General features: G+C 36.7%; 1 protein-coding gene across 9 annotated transcripts in view; it reads left to right on the forward strand.

Annotated features, from left to right (window-relative positions):
* The first annotated feature begins 1,019 nt into the window (after positions 1 to 1,019).
* Positions 1,020 to 20,648, forward strand: part of PMCA (plasma membrane calcium-transporting ATPase 3) — a 218,925-nt gene continuing 199,296 nt past the window's right edge. For 4 of the 9 annotated variants that reach the window (XM_073089662.1, XM_073089669.1, XM_073089668.1 and 1 more), the window contains exon 1: positions 1,020 to 1,176. The gene's annotated coding sequence lies outside the window, so the exon portion shown is untranslated. Of the gene's footprint in view, positions 1,438 to 16,161; positions 16,189 to 20,648 lie in introns of those variants that run through there. The other 5 variants (XM_073089673.1, XM_073089672.1, XM_073089671.1 and 2 more) reach the window with 3 other exon arrangements.

Genomic DNA, 20,648 nt, shown 5'->3' on the forward strand with positions numbered 1-20,648 from the left:
GCTTAACACATTTGTTATTAGGCCGAAATAGGTATAGCGGTGGCCCTACAGAGTTGAACCACAAAGGGTTCTTCACATTGTCGAATGTATCATGTTGTTTTAGGACACTCGTAATTTGCTAACACAATGACATGACTTGTTAAAATCAAAACGATTAAGATTCATCTTAAACCTGATTTCCAACGTTTTTCGTTAATTATTTAAGGCCCCGTTTGTTAATGACAATAAACGTGTCAGGCATATGTCGTGACAGACATAATCTTATTTTGTATACAATATTTCACGGCACGGCCTGTGTATGCGCGGTTGTGTTATAGTAGACTAGCTGAGCCGGCAAACTTTGTACCGCCTCAAAATCTATTTATCAAATATATTTCATATAAAATATAGCCTATGTTACTTGTGGATAATATAGCTTTCGAATGGTGAAAGAATTTTTAAAATTGGTTCAGTAGTTTTTGAGCCTATTCATTACAACCAAACAAACAAAGTTTTCCTCTTTATAATATTAGTGTAGATATAAATATACATATGTATATACAATAATATACATATTGTATGTGAGAATACTTTTTGTCTATATGCCTGTAGATATAAATGAACAACGGCTAAGTACGGAACAAGTGAATAACGATACACCCGTTAGAAATAATCAATTTTCTCTACTTTGTATGAAATTTTAAATGTTGAAATTTGACTATTTTTTCCACCTAAATTGCTAAATTCCGGGCAAAAATTGGGTAAAATTGATTATTACCTACTAACGTAAGGTGTAAGGCTATGCGTTATTTTTATGATAGATTCTGGAGCCAGAGCTGGACTTCGGCTCTTCAGATTAGTGTTATTTTCGAACAGATGTAAGTTCAAATAGGTCTTCGCTTGGTGCCTGTCTTCCAGACTCCAGGTCCTGGTCCAGCGAGCACGTGTGCCAGCGACAAGTGACAAGCGCGGCTCGTTGGATCGTTAGGTGGAGGAGCACCGCGCATGCGCCAATCCCCGCCCGACTGGACAGTAGCTCGCTGACGGGCGCCACAATACCCCGCCCGTGCCACCACGACACACCACACCCGCGCCGCTATATTCAAACAGTCGAGACATAGCGCATGCGAGTTCCGCGCATCGATCCACCTCACTGCGAATGGTCCTCGTATCTAGGTTAACCGGCTAAAATTAAAGGTGCGTTCCGTACTCAAGGTTGCTACCGCCGCCGGCGCAGACCCGAAATAGCTATTGTGCATGGAAAATGGAAAACGCAAGCCCCTACTCGCAAGGGCTTAGAGCCGCGAATCGCGTGCACTCGGTAATGGCGGACGGAATTATGTAAGAATCCCGCGTTATTGTTTCCATCCCGCAAAATCCGTGTTTAATTGTCGATCGATTTGCCGCGAGTGACGTGTTTACGGTTCCGCTCGATCGCTCCCCAGGGAGCGTCTACCGGTTAGTAAGTACCCGTGAACGATTCTTGTTCGCATGTAAGATATATTTAAAACGAGCCAAACGCTTGGAGAAACTAACACTTTGCCAAAACATTTTCTCGTACTACTCAGTGTAATTTTTTTCTTTGCGTCCGTAAATAAATGGTGCAAACCACCGGACGTCCGCATCCGCCACATGTACGTACCTTACCCTGTCCGTGAAAAACCAACTGTTTCATATACCTGCCGAAAAAACCGATAAATTCTTACATAATGTATGTTTATAACCCTATTTCCAAGTGTCAATACTTTACTCACTTCAAATTTATGGAATAAGATATTTGATGGTCCCTTTCATGTTACATACAAAGTCGTGAATAAAAATTGGGTTATAAATTTAGTTTTTCATGGTTAGAAAATGTTCCAGGGAAATGTCGATAGATGTCGCTACTTGTGTACATCGCTGACTTTATTACAGCTGGTTCGATTCTCTTAAATAACTATGTCAGTCAATTTCAATCGTATCTAATTCTTTTTATGAATTCAAAATACTATTTTTTTATGAAAATATGGTTCAATGACATAACCTTACAAGAAATACTTCCCGTCTGTGACCTAATTCCCAAAGGAAATATATTGATTTATTCAATGAAGAAGTATTTTCAGCGATTTTAGAGACCTAAATACAACGACAGAATAAATTTTTAAACAACAATGAATCTATAGTTGTATTTTTCAACTGAATAAAAATTTACGTTCTGTTTCTTATTTAATTATTAACTCTATCTTTTCAATCTTAAAATGATCAACACAATAAGTTGTACTCTTAAGTATTATTGATGACATATCAGTTAGTCTTATTAAAAAGTCTCCATTCTCTGTTACTGTTTATCATCATACTATTACTATATCACTGCGTAACTTCATATAAAATGTGAAAGCCGTAAGCCGTAGTTCTTAATAAGATTTTTTTTATTAAATGCAAAAAAATATCGTGAGATAGCCCTCTCATGATTTTTTCCTTTACAATTTAAGCAAATGACAATACAATAAAAAACTCTTTATTGTACACCAAATTAAAAGTAAAAAGTACAAAATTTTAAAATAATCTAAGGTACAATTGGTGGCTTTATAACGAAAAAATTGCAATCTCTTCTAGGCAACCATTTATTTGTTGCACAAACGAAATATTAAATGACTTGTTCCATACTCATGTGACATTTTAATATGGAACGGGTACTCACGATACGCAGTTTTAATTAACTTTATTACCGTTATTTCAACTCACGCACGTAACTTCGAAAAATCAATGCTGCATGAGATTCATACCCAAAATTCATACCAACAAAACATCCTAATATATCATTACACAGCATATGGGTGGGTCACTTTGTCAGTAAAATCTAACTACAGTATGGAAAAATAATTTTGGACTTTTCTGTAGCTAAACTGCTCTTCCATGTAGTATCTTATATCATTTATGCACATGAGACATTCGCTTTAAGGACAATATGCCCTACTTTAGTCATCGCATAATACAGCAGTCAGTACCTACCTACATATTTTTTTTACCCAGTACTCGTATTAGACTCTATACACACGTTTTTATATAGAGGCATTCAAAAAGTTGCATTAGCATTATGATTCAGGGCTTTTCCATTAATACACCTATGCCCAGCAGTGGGACATAACAAAATAGTGCCATTTTCAACTCATTAATATTACAATGTAAGTTACCGAAATATTAATAACATGTTCAACATAATTAAATTATCATTATTACACGTCTTTATCATGAAATATGCTTATAAATATTCATTTTAATTTTCAATTCATAATCGTAGCACAGCTACGCGCCGTAGCGGCCCTTGCTACGCGTCGTAGCTATAGGATGTGTAGCCCGCTACGCTAACGTGGGATTCATTCAAACGTGACCTTATTACAAGTAGCAAAGCCTTTATGAAGTTACTGAGGATAATTTATTTCTTACTGTGTTATAAGACATAATATTGTTACGCGTAAGAATTCTCCTTAGAGTAAAAATTTCATAAAATATAAGACTTTATAAAAAAGAAATTGACCATAATTTTTTATAATAAATTTCTAGATAATTATGAATATAATGGCGATTAGTAAAAGCAATACAAACTTGGCATTTAATAAATTAATAAAAAACACAAAACTTTACGATTTTATATGATAATCGTGCCCTATAATAACATTTAAAATATTAATTAATTGAGGTATTAGATTGGTATTTTTTTATTAAATAATTTTACTTAATATGTACAAAGTATAATGTTAATAAGGGATCTGTAGACCTTTGTGGAGATATTGTCCAAACCACATAAAAATCCTAAGTTTCACTCAAGTTACACGAGGCATTCCAACTTACGTCCGTTATTAATAAACAATCTATCCATGTTTTTCCTATCCAAGATTGACATTTGACAATTTCTTCATACAAAGCATTGTCAAATTTCGATTAAAAATTTAATAGATTGATTGTTGAGAAACGGCCTTAGTCATAAAATATTGCAACTTATTTGTAACCAACCTTAGATAGGATTTTAATCCTATTTAAGTTTAATCACAAATATCATCAAACCATTTACCTTATATGACCGCACGCTTATTAGATCCACTTTCATAAAACAAAAAAATATAATAATAATAAATGAAACTTTTCAAGTATATGGAAAAATAGAGGTCGTTTACAATATTGACATTGACGTAACGAAAATAATAACGTATATATTCCCAAGGACAGAATGTGTCATGCGGCCTTCGCAAGGTCCTTCAAACATGTCTAAATATAATAGCATATTGGTTAGAGGAAATGATTAATTATCCTCCATATTTACATACTCGTATCAAACTAGATTCCCTAATCGATATTGCCCACATATGATATTTTATTTTGAAAGCAGTTGACATAGATTAGTAAACAATTGTCACTCACTCCTAACAAGAAAATGTAACCAGTTTTGACAATTGAAATTGTCACTGTCATCTATTTTCGTGTTTGAAAAATATAAAAAAAAATGTAGTTTTAGATCATTTACGAATGAAACGATATTTTTCCGCACTTTTTCTTCGATTTCTTGTTTTTGCACCACTTAACTACGCATATCGGCATTGTTCCGCGAAAATTACACCATTAAATGGCTGACAGAATTGTCAGCAGTGTAAGCCATTTAATGGCTTCCTTCAATTACAAGGCGGTGAGATATCTATACTATCTATAGCAGTTGACCGATTTTTATTTCTTTTATTCTACAAATATTGCAGACTGTTATTCTAATAATATTATTTCTTTGTATTATTTATATTTAGTGAGTAATTTATATTTTGTAAACTAGCTCGTTCAAAATAACAAATGATTATTTTAGAGTCCCCATCTCATATATTTTAACGATACATTACATTTAAGGTTATTGTATCATTTTTCTGTTCATTCGGTAATATAGTAAGGCTGATAGTAAGTCAATCACATTTGAAATATAATAACCATAATAAACCATATTAGTCTTCAATAATACAGATTTATTAAAACAAAAGAATAATAATTATATAATGTCGAAGAGATTGTCTTTATAATACTTAAGCGCTCATTAACTCTTTTAACTAGGTCCCTATATCCTTTTAAGATTAAAAAAATATATATATTGATGTTACATCCATTTAGTGTAATCACGGAATTTAAAATAGAAATCACAATAATAACATTATTTATTTATATATTTATTGCACCTCTATAAAAATAAAAAGATACAATAGGGCAAAGTTAATGCCTGATGGCATTCTCTGTCAGTCAACCCTGGGTGGAAGGAGAGAATGGCGGCAGGTGTTAATTATATATACATAAAATAAATTTCCATTACATAAAATTATTCCATTTCTTTCATTCTTTCTTATAACATTATTCAAATCTTACAATCGTTTACTCAAAAAAACGCCTTCAAATTTAAGTTTCCATCACAAACTAAAATTCGTCACGAATATAATACCGTTTTTGGAATACATTATTTTGTCGATCATTTTATTACCTTTTCCGGGCCCGAGCCGACCTCTGACATTTAAGGTAACGAGGTTAACTACACGACTTACTAAAAAAGAAATTGACTGTCAAAAGCCTGGCATCCAATTTTAGAGGTCTTTTCTCGGTGGAATTGGCTAAGAATATGCATACGTTTTCGACAGAATTGATATGTCGATACTAAAGCCATTTATTCTGTACTTAAATTACTTGAAGTTACTTCGTCGTTAGACTATGTTAGTACTATGACAACATCTCCTTCTTCCTTATATCACCAGTATTAAACGCTGCTATCTTTTGATTTGAACCTAATGAGGCATTCAGCATAATAAAAAAAATCTCAATTTTTTTAAATTCTATTTGCTACTTCAATTAAAAAAACATCGATCACAGATTACATTATTTCAAGTACCGCACCGACTTAAGTTCCCATTAGTCAAATACATGATATTGGTCAATGTTTCAGATCTTGTAAAGATATTATTCTTCTCAATTTTTTAAGTACACCTTACTTAGAAAATAATTTATAAAATGTGCCAAATACAGTAATATTAAAAACGCACGATCATAACATGTCATTAGTAATATTATTATTATTGTTAATATTTTATTAATCAATATAACCTAGCATTGAATAGCTTCATTCAATTAAGTAAAATAATAAAACTCATAAAAACGATATTTTGTAGTCTTGTTGCTACATTGTTAAACATTGACTAATTGGCTGTAACCCTTGTTATTCTTAGGTAAGGGTCTTTGCCGATGTCTTTTTTTAACGCGGAGGAATCGCGGAAAGAGTATGTCGAACTCTTACCAACTAAAACTCGATTAAGTTACCATTGTAAATGACATTTTTTTAAAAGACGTGTTATGGAGTATTTTTCGCCGCTTCTTCTCCATAGCGAAACACCTTGTGAAGTGGCGGTAGGTGTATTTAAATTCAAAAAGTGCTCTGTAAAGAGTCTATTTTGAATAAAATAAAATTATTTGAGTTGATGAATACTGCGTATAAGTGTATCTGTCTTATCACGCTGTTAAATAAGAACACAGCAGCGCCTTCAAATATCATTATAAGCTTTAAATAGTTATTCCTGTGATTTCTCCAGATTTTAACCAGGAAAGGGGCCTTCCGTATTATCATTATTATTAGGGTTATTAATAATGTAAGAAAATAGTGACAGATATGACGTAACATTAAGGTTGCTTGTTCATTTGTAACAAAAAGTAATAAATGTTACGTTACAAGATTTGCAGCCCTAGAGGGTAAGCCACGCCCTCTTACGAAAGCGGTAGGATCGACCTGCTAACCTCGCTAAATGTCAGAGGTCACGATTGTGGGTAAGGGCTGGTTATTAAAAAGAAACGTTATAATGTTAAATAGTTAGATTTAATTATTTAATTGAAGTCGTATGAACGCGTTATGAAGATTATAAATTGTTCGAAGATAGTAGGAAAGTAAAGTAAAGTAAAGTAAGTAAATAGTAGGATAAGTAGGATAGTAAGGTAGTTCGAAGGTAGTAGATAGTAGAGCGAAGGAAGATAATATTATCTCCCATACCACACATTTTAAAGCGGAACACAGCAGCGCTTAACACTGCTAATTTTGGGATTAGGTGTGGCAGTGGTGCCTACGGAGTCGACTCAATAATAATTCCCATCATCATTCCAATACAAGACCGTAATGGGTTGATGCCGGGACTGCGGACCAGTGCCAATAGCGTACCCGTGGTCCCGATTAAGGACGTGCAGAGGAACACCGTGGGCTTTTAGCCGGTAGGAGCCCGGCATATCCTCTCCGCTGCCCCCGCGGTTGAGAGGAACCCATGAAGGATTTTTCCACGAAAAAACAAATAATTGGGCACGGATATCCTCTAAGTATAAGAAAGAACACCTCCGCGCTAGCCAAGTGCGAATTGGTACATATCATGTATATCTGAAAACAGATTTTGAAGATGTAACTCTGTCAAGAACAACCGGTAAAGCAAGTAATTAATTTCTAATACGCATATAACTTTATAAATACAGAGGTCCCTGCCCGGAATTCGAACCTCAGACACCTTGATTTACAGGCGTACTTCCACCACTAAGATATTATACTATCGCTATTAAAATAGTTCTACCACCTTCAAAAACTTATGTTTGTTTTACTTTATTTCAATATAGTCAAATAATTCAATATAATCAAAGACGTATATTCAGAACCTCACATAAGTATTTTTTTCGATTACTTAATAAATAGTAAAGGAACCAACTATACTGAAATGTAACATCTACAAAAGAAATCCAACAATATGAAAATTCGCAAACCTAAACTAAAGCTGTGTTAGGTAGCATGCTTAATCCATACAATAATCCATAAAAAAATGTTTCCCCGTCATAAACTAGCTCGACCCCTGGCATTTAGTGAGGTTACGAGGTCACTTGCACTCTGTATTGAATGTAATTGACCTCCTTGATTGTACTATTATACTATTTACTACTATTTTACGAGATAGAATACGACAGTATGATTTCTAGACATAAAATCTCAAATGCAGTGATAGCCTAGTGGTTAAGAAACTCGGCCTCTCGATCGATTTGTTAACGTAATAAAGTATTTTGAATTTTTTTTAAGTATTTTTGATCGAGGGGTCCGAGGTTCAAATGCCAGGCACCTCTGATTTTTATGCGTATTAGAAATTAATTATCACTTGCCAAACGGTGAAGGAAATATCGTGAGGAAACCTGCATAACAGAGATTTATAAAAAAAAACCTCAAAGGTATGAGAAGTCTATCAATACGCACTTGGCCAGCGCGGTGGACTATGTCCTTATCCTTCTCATTCTGAGAGGAGACCCGTGCCCAGCAGTGGGACAGTAATGGGTTGATGATGATAAACTATTTACTACAATTTTACGAGATATGCCAGTTTGATCGACAGACCAGAAGCGCAGCGTCTAATGTTTTTTTTTTTTTTTGGCGCCCAGATGATAGGTGGAAAATGGGCTGACCCTCAACGGAGAGGGAGGAGTAAAAATGCGTCCAAGCACTTACAGGCCGCGACGGCCGGATGCCTGCGTCGAGTGGGGCTTGTGAAAGGACCTCCTGAAGGGAGGACCATACCCACTAAAAAGTCTCCTTTAAAGGCTTCGTCCTAGGGGACCGTACAGCCGACATCGGATAGCGACCTCTCGTTGAGTAACGAGAGGTGCTAAGCGTCTAATGTTGTAAGTGAGACATACTTATCCGAGACGTGCCAGCTTAGTCCTTAAGGTTAGCAGATAGTCAGATAGAAATATAATCGTATCGGGGGTCGATCGATGTCCATGAGTGGCAGCAGTAGCCACTTACTATCAGGTAAACTACATACTCATTTGATTCTTCTAATTTAAACGGAAAATAAATAAAAAACAACATTATGACCCAGAACAACATTCTAACTATTTGGGTATCTGACTAACCAGGGATTGAACTCGAGACTCCGTACGATACGGTCGGAATTATGACCATCACGCGGGTGAAACGGCTGAATTGAATTATAAAACGCATAAAACAAGCATTATTAAATCATAAAGAAAATAATTATATTATTTATATACCTTAGACCAAAAATGACAGGCAATGCCTCGCAGAAAATTCTTTCGTATTTGCACTTGGGTCCAATGAGTGAGTGCCGTCTTATATTTCGTAAAAGTTGAAATTATATACTTTTTATGGGAAGTCGAATTATGTTTAATCCATTGACATACTTATGATTAACATTTAAAATCTTATGAACGTCTTATAAATCATACGATTCTTTCGAGATCCTTTTTGATTGGGATGAGGCTGATTTGCTGAAAATTAGGAATTATGTACAATATTCATAATTTTAATTTACTGCAAATTCTCTACATCCACCCAGGGTTAACTGGTAGAGAATGTCATCAGGCTTTAAGTTTGCCCTTTTGTATATTTCTTCATAGACAGTACTAAATTTTAAATAAATATATAATTCATCTACTCCAGTACTCAAATCCGAATCATTAAAAATTTCCAAATTTTATCCGTAAAGCGAAGTCTATCTTTTCTAGTCTGAGGTACATAGGAGCACGTGTGGGAAGTTTTTATTAAAAACAACATCTCAACCCACATTGGCTTTTCATTTTAACATACAATGCGTAGGATTTTTAATTTTCTCTTTATACCGAAAAACAAAGAGATTTCCGCACTAAAAGTTTTCTACGGCGTTGTGTTGTGTACATCAATATCAAAGTTTAAATGTATGTATGTATATGTAGTTGTAGTGGTAGTGATAGAGTAGTAGTAAAATCTCCGTTCGTTAATCGGTGGTCCGAGGTTCAAATAGGCACGCAATTTTGATTTTTCAAGTTATGTGCGTATTACAAATATTTTTTTTTTTTTTTTTTTTATAATATAAGAGTAGCAGACGAGCATGCAGTCCACCTGATGGTAAGTGGCTACTGCCGCCCATGGACATCTGTAATGAACCCAGATAGGATTAGATATTCCTACCTGAGGTCGGCCACAAATGCGCCGCTACCCCTGAGGACTAAGCTGGAACGCCTCGGAAAAGTCTGTCTCCCTTACCACACCCTTCAAACCGGAACACAGCAGTGCCTAACACTGCTGTTATTAGGTAGAAATAGGTGTGGCGGTGGTGCCGCCGGAGTCGAACCACAAAGGGTTCTACCACCTTCAAAAATTATTATTTGCTTGAACAGAAAACATCGAGAGGAATCTTGCACGCCCTAGTATTCCTCACAAAAAAGGCCTTCTCAAGGGAGTGTAAAGTTTATCAATCTGTACCTGGCTTTGCGGGGTGGACTTCCACCTAAAACCTCTCTGATTTTGATGACACCTACCGTGGGACAGTAATAGGCTAACAACTACACAAATATCGCTAAAGCGATAGTAGCTAATGAGTGTTCAGTCTTAATCTTTCGAAAGAATTCAAGGAACCCTAATGTTATCGCCATCGCCCAGGGTTGACTAGCAGAGAATGCCATTAGGCATTAAGTTTACCCTTTGTTACCTTTGTTTAAGGTGTTACAAGAAAATAATTAAATAAATAAATAAACCCTTAATACTTTGGCTCTGACGGCACCACCGCCTATTTCTGCCTTATAACAGCAGTGTTAAGCGCTGCCGTGTTCTGCTTTGAAAGGCGTTCTGATGTAGGTACTACCTAAGGAAGAGGCACATAAGACATTCTAACTTAGCCCTCTAAGGTTAGCAATGCATATAATGAATTTATAGCGTCTTCGAATTAAACATCATCAATTACTTTGATTTTTTCTTTCTTCTTTGCAACGCAAAACGGTTACGTCATGAAAATAAAATTTCTCTTGACTGTTTTCATAATAATAATGTATTTTGCAAACAAGTAATGTTACAGTTTGATATGATGCCGATAAACGTGTAACGGCATCGATAAAATAATGTTTTATATCGTTGTTGTTACTTAGTCGGTAAGAAACCGGTATCAAGAAATTCTTGTGAAATATCTCTTTCAGTATTTTATTAATCATTAGCTTGTCTGTCCGTATGTCCAAATCACGGCAGCTTTGTGAACGGAGGCCGTAATTACATTTTTTTTTTATACTATAGGAGTAGCAGACGAGCATGCAGTCCACCTGATGGTAAGTGGCTACTGCCGCCCATGGACATTTGTAATGAACCCCAAATAGAATTAGAGATTCTTACCTGAGGTCGGCCAGAGATGCGCCGCTACCCCCGAGCACTAAGCTGGAACGCCTCGGAAAAGTATAAAGTAAAGTGTCTCCCTTAGCACACCCTTCAAAACGGAACACAGCAGCGCCTAACACTGTTGTTATTAGGCAGAAATAGGTGTAGAAACTTGTATTTTTAAGAGCTCCGTAGAAAAAAAATAAACGGAACCCTTATGTCCGTCTGTTATAACAATTAAATAGTAATGTACTCTAAAACTTAGTCGGCACGCTATCGGTAATAGCCGTAACTTTGCTCCCTATCGTTGTTCAACCGATATTTATTTGTACAATGTACAGCCTGAATCACGGCGCCATAGTCAAATAATTCCGTAATTACCTGTAGGTATATTTCTTTTTTACCATGCTCTTGTTAGCCTGATCTGTATGAATGTAGGTATCTGGGTATAACGGAATCTTTGAACTCAATTTTTACCGACTTTGAACGGTCCAATTAATTCACAATTTTGAACATTTATCAGAAATTGACTTTAATAATTTTGTACCATTCTCCTGATCAGGATCGCCAGTATTAACGATTTTAGCGTGATTTTTTTTTATCTGGAATTTTATTTAATACTAATGTACGCCGAAACTTAGTCGGCACGCTATCGGTAACAACCGTTACTGTGTCCTATCGTTGTTCAACCGATATTTATTTGTACAACCCGAATCACGACGCCATTGTGAACGGAATTCGTAATTACATGTATATTTAACTCGAGCCGTGATTCATTCATTTTACTGGACAAATTGTATAAATTTTGATCGCGTGTCTACGTAATATCTTCGCCAAGATGTAACAAGGATATGGTTAAATGTTCGCTAGTATTCGAGGTTGGGGTTAGTTTTTGACATGTTTCAATTTGACTTTATTTAAACTACATCAATAACACAATCTAATGACTTAAGATTTATCTATGTTGAACTGAGTACGATTAAATGAAAAACAAAAGTGTTTTGAAAATACATCTTCTAACCAATTAACGATTTTCGTTTAATTAATTCGTTTCAATTCGTTTAATTAACGAATTTCTTTACGAGGGAGAAACCTTTAAAAAGTACCCAACGACGTGGAAGCGACGTCGGGTTTTTTGGGATTTTTACCGCACTAAAACTCCCCTGGTGGCCGTCCTCGACGCTTGTTGGAGAACTCCGGGATCTCCGACGGAACACAACCGGAGTCCTCCAAACGTGATGCCCCGATCAGGAGAGCCTGATCGGGGCAGAGGCCCTGGGGGAGCAGTTTTCGCTCCTCCCACACCATCTGGTGTTCACGACGGTATGCGACCATATCGTCGTCCTTCCCAGGGTCACTTACTGAACGATTCGAGCTCCCACTCTTACCGCCCGCAACCCCAGAAGCCCCCTTTTATTCGCACCTTACGACAGAGGTTCATCATCATCATCATCAACCCATTACTGTCTCAGGTATGCAGGTTTCCTCACGATGTTTTCCTTCACCGTTTAGAAAGTGATAATTAATTTCCAATATGCATATAACTTTGAAAAATCAGAGGTGCCTGGGGTTTGAACCTCGAACCCCTCGATCGAGAGGCCGAATTTCTAAACCACTAGGCTATCATTGCCTTTGCCACTCAAACGACAGGTTACGGTAACCCGTAGCCCAATTCTAGTCCCGGAACTACAGGGACAATATTTCGTCGTACTGAGGCGTTTAGACCATAGTTCACCCCGCTGGCCAAATGCGAATTCTCTCCCAAGTGATTCAGCAAGTTATTATTAATTTCTAATACGCATATAATTTTGAAAAATCAGACATGACTGGTATTTGAACCTCTGACCTCCTTGGATAGGCCGTGTTAGCCACTTCACTTTTACTTTCACACGTTTTAATAATTTCAGTTATCCTGAATTATGCCTCCACTAATCGATCATAGTGAAGGGATTATACTCAAGCACCATACGCATGCATTGTACGGGTCGGGCAAATATTTCTATTTGCTTTTACTCCTTTAGAATATCTAGTACCCACGTGGCAAAGCGTTTTTTTTTTTGAGCGCCCAGACGAATAGGTGGAAAACTGGGCTAACCCTCAGCGGAGAGGGAGGAGTAAAAATGCATCCAAGCACTTACACGCCGCGACGGCCGCTGCCTGCGTCGTGTGGGGCTCGTGTAAGGACCTCCTGAAGGGAGAACCAACCCACTAAAAACTCTCCTTAACACGTTCCCTGCGGCACAGATTTTTCTGTACTTTCCATTACTGCGTTACGAGTTGTTTTAAACCTCGTCCTATATCCGACATTGTGGCGGCACGAGGCGTGTTAAATCCCACCGCCCGAAGGAGACTAAAATCCTTTTTTTGGCGCCAAATAAGACAAAATCGACGGCTTTTGTCTTGATTATTATTAACAATGAGTTGATTAACCTAAAACTGCCGCCGCCCTTGGTTAAATTCGTTACTTTAGATTCTATGGGTAAAATAAAATGTGGGTCTAATGCACCTCGGACCGCACTGAAAAATGGCAGGTTTCCATATAATTTAGTGATGGGAAAATAAATATCGATTTTATTTTATTGTTTTTATTTATCAACGTTATGGACAGAATGAATACAAAAGGGAGAAAAGTTATGGATGTTTTTCATTGAAACATTTCAGACAATAAGGTTTTTTGCAAACAGTGCATTCCGTGAGATTTTTTTTTTGGTTTTTTTGTCTGCCTCACGACATGTCAAGAATGTGCGGAGTTTTTCGTAGGATCCGACACATCTCTTCTTCTTTGGACCCTTATCGAGATGATGTGCTTTCTTTGCAGTGGATTCTGAAAAGTAGGAGCGAGTAGATTAGGGTAAAGAGTAATCGGAATACTCGGTAACGATTTTGCCTACGTTTCCTATATCAATAATGTAGCTACTTAACTTTTGTTTGAACCATAACAGGTTCAGGTCATAACAATTTCTTACTATACGGATATACGCCTAGCCTGCCAAGTCTCACTACTGGACTTTCACCTAGACAGAGTATATTTGTGACTTACCTGTTTTTGAAATATCTTCCTGTATTCTCATTCTGGCTCAGATTTTTCAACCGGTTTTTCTTCATCTTCCTCCATGATCAACTTTTTTCGGCAACGTTTCGACATGATAATTTTCAACATAAAGACAGCGGTCCTACTTCGTCGCTACGCAGCCTCGACTGCGTTGCACAACACTAACCACGTGAAGCTAGCGTAGGGTGCGGTACGAGGTGCGTGGGGAAACGAGGCGTTCCCAACCTCGTTCCGCACTGTGTTAGCATTATTATTTGTTCAGTGCGGTACGAGGTCTAACAAACCCGACATTAGGTTGGTGTACCATAGAACTAGGAATCAGTAGCACATCACAAACATATAGTTATCACTCTCCTACACTGAACCAGACGGAAGTTATGCCTCTCGCACCACAGAGAAGTTAAAGTTTTTTCTTACCGCTATAACGACCAGACATGGACGAGGTGTTTTAAGCCGCGTTCCGCAGCTAACGTGTTAAAAGCTTCCAAGGGGACCGTACAGCCGACATCGGATGGCGAATATGGCATAGCGATTTCCATACCGGTTTTACACGCAGAAATATATGGGGTCCATTTCCAGGGAAGAAAAAAATCCATTCTGCATCTTAGTATTGGCCCTAATTGTGGGTCCACCATCCCGTCATCCAGCGAATGATCGTACATACGTTATAAGAATATAAAAATAGCCCATTAAAATAGCTCATCGAAGCGTCTAAAACTATTATCAGTGATACCAACCTTACCTTTGCCATTTCAGTACCTGAAGGCTCGATACCGTTTAGTTATCGTTTCTATTAAACATTGTCCAGTATATCCAGACCCGTGCCTCTGTTCTCGTTACCTGTTTCCCTCTATAAATGTTTCAAAGTTAACTAGGTGGGCGTTCTTTTTATAGTGGTCGGTTTACAATAGGTTCAGTACAATGGTTTATCGGTCGCCAACGCCATCTATCGTTGTTTAGTTTAAATAGGCATGTAGGGCGAGAGCGATGAGGCTTTAATTAGGTCGATAAGGGGTGGGTTTTGTCCAATGACGCCAAAAAGGGTTACAGGGTTAATTGTATGACTATACACCTATTTCTGATTTAGTTCTAGTTAAGTTTCTAAGGCATTCATATAAGAAATTCTTATATGAATTATTATGAAACTTTATTATTAAAGGGAGAATCAACTTAATACTATAAACATAGTAATTTTAAGATGAGTTTTTGTTTGTATAATTGGTAGTTTTCAGCTTAAAATTATATGGGCAATGGGCACCTCTTGAACCAAAATCCGTCAAACCGTTTGGGCTATATGACGTGCCAAAGTACGAGACTTAAAATACGCTCAAAAAATTCAAATTACCCTCCGGAGTCGGGTAAAAAATATATTTACCCCTTATTTTATATTTATATGAGTGTAAACACAAATAAAAAATTAATTTCCGTAATTAATAACGAATTTATTATTTATTAATAATGCGACCATTCCATGCACAATAGGAAATATGTTATTGTATTACGAATCTGAAATTTATTTATGTGTAATGTAATTAATATTTAATTGTGATAAACAAACCCATTTGTGTCTCTCTTGTTAGAATGCGTTGTTTTATGTATAGGGTGTTCCAAAAATGTATTAATTTTACAAGAATGTTAATTAAGAATAACTGATATCTATATATTCGTATAAGATCTTTTTTCAGATATTTTGTAATGTGATTATAAAATATTAGGCCCAACATTATATAATTTTAAGATATCGTATCTAACTTGCAAAAATGAAAAAAAGCCTCTTTTTATTTAATTTACACATAATAAATGAGCGATCATACGTATACAAATATTATGTAAAAATTAAAATGAGACAAAATTAAATTTCGTTACATCAAGCATTAAGTACAATGATATTTGGAGCACCCTGTATATTTTTCTTACTTTTTGGATAAATTGTGACCAATATTTAACTTTTTTGTTACAGGTGAGTCTCCTCCTCTCCAGGTCGATACGAGATGAAGGAATAACCCTTTTTAAGGTAAATCTTAAAATGACGTAATTGATAGTATTTTATACTACATCTATACAATTTTTTGAATTTATAACCATGGTACAGTGAAATTGTTGGAGATACCTTTAGAGATAGAACCCTTTGTGGTTCGACTCTTGCACCACCACCACACCTATTTCTAACTAATAACAGCAGTATTAAGCGCTGCTGTGTTCCGTTTTGAAGGGTGTGGTAAGGGAGACAAACTTTTCCAAGGTGTTCCAGCTTAGTACTCAGGGGTAGCGGCGCATCTGTGGCCGACCTCCGGTAGGAATATCTAATCCTATCTGGGGTTGATTACAGATGTCCATGGGCGGCAGTAGCCACTTACCATCAGGTGGACTGCATGCTCGTCTGCTACTCCTATATTATATAAAAAAAAGATAAGTGGTTGGTTGAAATCACATAAAAATTGGGAAGACAAATATATTTTAATTATTTTGTACAGGCAATTAATCGCGGACATTAAAGGAAAATATTTTGGTGGCATGTCATAATATATTGAAATTTTTGTATTGAAAATTTCGTAAGTAGATATATAAAATATATTTTGTATAAAAATTACATAGACGTAAACATATTGTTTTCAGATTTAGTACCTAAAGTGAGTTTCTAAGTATAAGGGTGCTCTTCCTATCACGCATAAGCATGCACGCGTGTCTCGTCCACACGCGCGCCTCTTACATCCTATCGTGTCATACGCATATGTACACGAGTCGTAAAGAGGCAGCATCGAGTTAATTCACGGGTGCGAGTGATATATGCGTGCGGGACAGGAAAAGCGAATCCAATCAAAACTAAGAATATAATGCTAGATGCTAAATTGGCGCACCGATAATCATAGATAAGTAAAGATTACTCACTCCTAACAAGATAATGTACCCAGTTTTGAGAATTGAAATAGTTGCGTAAAAAAGTTTTGCCACGTCTCCGTGCTAAAATGTCCCTAAAATATTTGATATATTTATTTATTTAATATGTAAATTACGCAGTATTAGTTATTTATTCGTAAATTTTCTCTAAAAATGTTTTTATTTGTCAAGAATTAAAAAAAAAACTTACTAATAAGCCGTTTGTGTCTTCATTAAATTTCAAGGCGGCGAAGTATCTTTACTAATCTTTGTCCATAATGATGAGTGTACTAGAGGGAGAGAGAGTGTGTAGAGAGAGAGTGTAGGGTCCCTTAAGATATTAAATTTTATTTTAATCGTATGATTTTCAAGTAATTTCATTGTGTAGTAAGTAGTATTGTGTAGGATTTAGTATTCGATGACACATTTTATATCCGTGTTTACTCTTTAATATTCATAACACAATCATTTAATAAATATGGCATAGAGTTTAAATATGAAGGCCTATGTAGGCCTTATTTTTATATAATGATCTTAGGTACAGAAAGCCGACTTCGAGTTACAAAAGCCTCTTTCCTATCTCTCCCTTTCTCTCTTCTCGGTCGAGGTATCTTTGACATTTGACGCATATCTAAAAATCTAGGTACCACGCGATGTCCCTGTAGTTCCGGGACTAGAATAGGGCTACGGTATCCCCTGCCTGTCGTAAGAGGCGACTAAAAGGGGGCTTCCGGGGTTGCGGGCGGCAAGAGTGGGAAGAGAGCGGCAAGAGAGCGGCAAGAGAGTGGCTTTAAACGTCCAGTAAGCGAACCCGGGAAGGACGGCGGTACGTATGGTCGCATTCCGTCGTGAACACCAGATGGTCTGGGAGCAGCGAAAACTGCTCTCCCAGGGCAGAGCCCGATTGGGGCATCGCGGGGGGTTTTTAGTGCGGTAAAAATCCCACATAATCCGGCGTCGCTCCCACGTCGTCGGGGTTTTGAAAGTTTCCCCCTTGTTAAGAAAAAAAAGGTACTACGCGACAATGTTTCCAATGTTTAAAGTTAGTTATGTAACAAAACTCATAGTATCTTTCCATAGGCCTCGTCCACAATCCGTCAAGCTGACTGTATATTCGGACCAATAAAAAGACCTCCCGAACATGAATCGATTCTGTGATACATCGAACGGTGTCCGGCCTGTGTAGGGTGACCATGGGTTGATTTTAAATAAGGATAATTCTATTTATTTCTTGTATTAGGTAGAGGTATCCGATTTCCACAGTCGTGGTTATCGGGCAAACCAGCGTCAAGCTTGGTCGAAAGTTAAGCAGATGACCGCTAAAGGCTAAATTTAATAGAATCTTCTCGATCTGTATTAGAGTAGCATAGAGGAGTACACTCCAGAACTTACTAGAAAACATGAGGTCAGTAGCTTTCGATGATCGATGACGATACGTTGTTGCCAACACAATTAATTAACACTGTTTTTTCTTAAAGCTATTTGATTCAGCGACACGGAGCCATAAACGCTATAGAAGTGTAGCTTCTTAAAAATATAAATAATAAAATATCCGTATAATATCTGCACCCCGTGGCCTGAGCTACATCTTTCTTCTCCCTCATATAACTAAATGGGCATAACGACTACATGTATCTTTGATATTGCCCACTAGATTCTCGTTCAATTGTCGATTCGCCACCAGAAGTTTATCTTCAAAACACATCAGGACAAGTCTCCAAATCAGCCCAATTATACTAAACCTACTGGCGTTCCATAAACCGACCGATCGAAGTCAGTTATTTCGGTAACAAAGCGCTCTGGACAATCTCGACGTTTTATACGACTACGTGTAACGCCATTAAAAAGTTTTAAACAAAAAACAGACGCCTCGATATATCCAGGGAGCGACGGATACTTATAGGCTATTGTACTCCGTGATTGTTAAAAGGGCTTAAAGTGTGAGCAGATTTTTTTAAGAAATCTTCTAAAAATAAAAAAATATCAGATAGATACTCTTTATTATTATCATTTTTATACTATAGGAGATATAAATTTGCAAAATGTTCTGAAAGAAAGATAAAGTGAGTACGTCTGATACACAGAAACACATGTAATATGTCATCAATGAAAAAAACAAGTTTGTCTAAGTTAATTTAGTAGAAAGATGACTGGGAACGACACTTCATTCTGTAAAAATGTACTCTACTTATACGCGATTTTACATTAATCCCTCGGGACACGAATATCTGTAATCAACTCCAGATAGGATTAGATATACCTGAGGTCGGCCACAGATGCGCCGCTACCCCTGAGGACTAAGCTGGAACTACTCGGAAAACTATGTCTCCTTTACCACACCCTTCAAACCAGAACACGTTCTAGTTAAGTTCAAGTTCTTAATAGGACAGCATTTTTGAAGGCAGAACCCTTGGTGGTTCGACTCCGTCTCAGTGTTAAGCGCTGCTGCGTTCTGGTTTGAATAGTGTGGTAAGGGAGACATACATTCCAGAGGCGTTTCAGCTTAGTCCTCAGAGGTAGCGGTGCATCTGTACCGACCTCAAGTATGAATATCTAATAATAAAGTGTACAAGAAAGGTGTCATAAGTTTATATAATCAAGGATATGTGATTGTATTAATTACTAAGAATTAGACGCTTATGCGTTAAAGAACAAGGCCCAAGGCAATGATTGCATGCAAAGCATTGATGTTTGCATGATTTAGCGATCAGAATCAAAACACCTCGTGGCGTCATGGGCGTCTAGTGAGATATTCGGTATCTGGCGGGCGGCCAGCTCCACAGCGTACAGAAATAGCGCTAGCGACACTCACTGTTTAATTACCCTTAGCTTTGTACTGTGTTTTTGAACATTTTTCTGCTGTTTAGCATTGAGGTCTAAGTTCACTAGACGCTGGAGGTTGGAGGGCCTTTTGTTCGTTTTGATTTTTGTCGGTTTTATGTTCAAAATGACGGTTTTTACATCAGTATATCGTATTTTAGATGTCATGGACACAAAAGATACAGTCACCTCTGGGTGATCCAGATGATTTAAGATACAAGTGATTTATGATTCAGATCATAATCCAGATTCCAGATCATAATTTGTATGTCAACTTGAGGATCGAACCCAAAACCCTGCGTGGTTAACCTTTAGCAAATAGCGTCAATTTTTCAAAGTAATGTTTTACACATTAAATGACAAAGTTGAAATTTAATGTTCTTGTTTTTTACATACGAGTATTAAACTTCTGAAAATCAAATTTAAGGTACTTATGTAGTACCTTGTGTACTTACTCGTAGATACATTGATTTTCTTAATTCATAGTAAATAAAATATCAAAAATAAAATCGATTTGAAATACCACACATGCGTGAATTTTCGAAGTCTTATGTGTATTAGGCCGTTCCTCTTTAGGCCTGAGATCAGTAGTGAGACAGTGTCAAAATTAGTATAATGATGATGACAGACTTATTGTATTAGTCAGTTCAAATTATTCATGACGAAGTTGAAGCAAATGCTCAATGACGTTATGCTATAAAATTATAATTAACAGCCCCATACAAAACACCGTTACAAATCATGAGTTTAATTGCAGTTTTATGTTGGAAATTCCAG

The sequence above is a fragment of the Epargyreus clarus genome, unplaced genomic scaffold (genome assembly GCF_041222505.1).
Source record: "Epargyreus clarus isolate Ecla_fem2 unplaced genomic scaffold, WU_Ecla_fem_2.2 ptg000031l, whole genome shotgun sequence".
Taxonomy (NCBI): domain Eukaryota; kingdom Metazoa; phylum Arthropoda; class Insecta; order Lepidoptera; family Hesperiidae; genus Epargyreus; species Epargyreus clarus.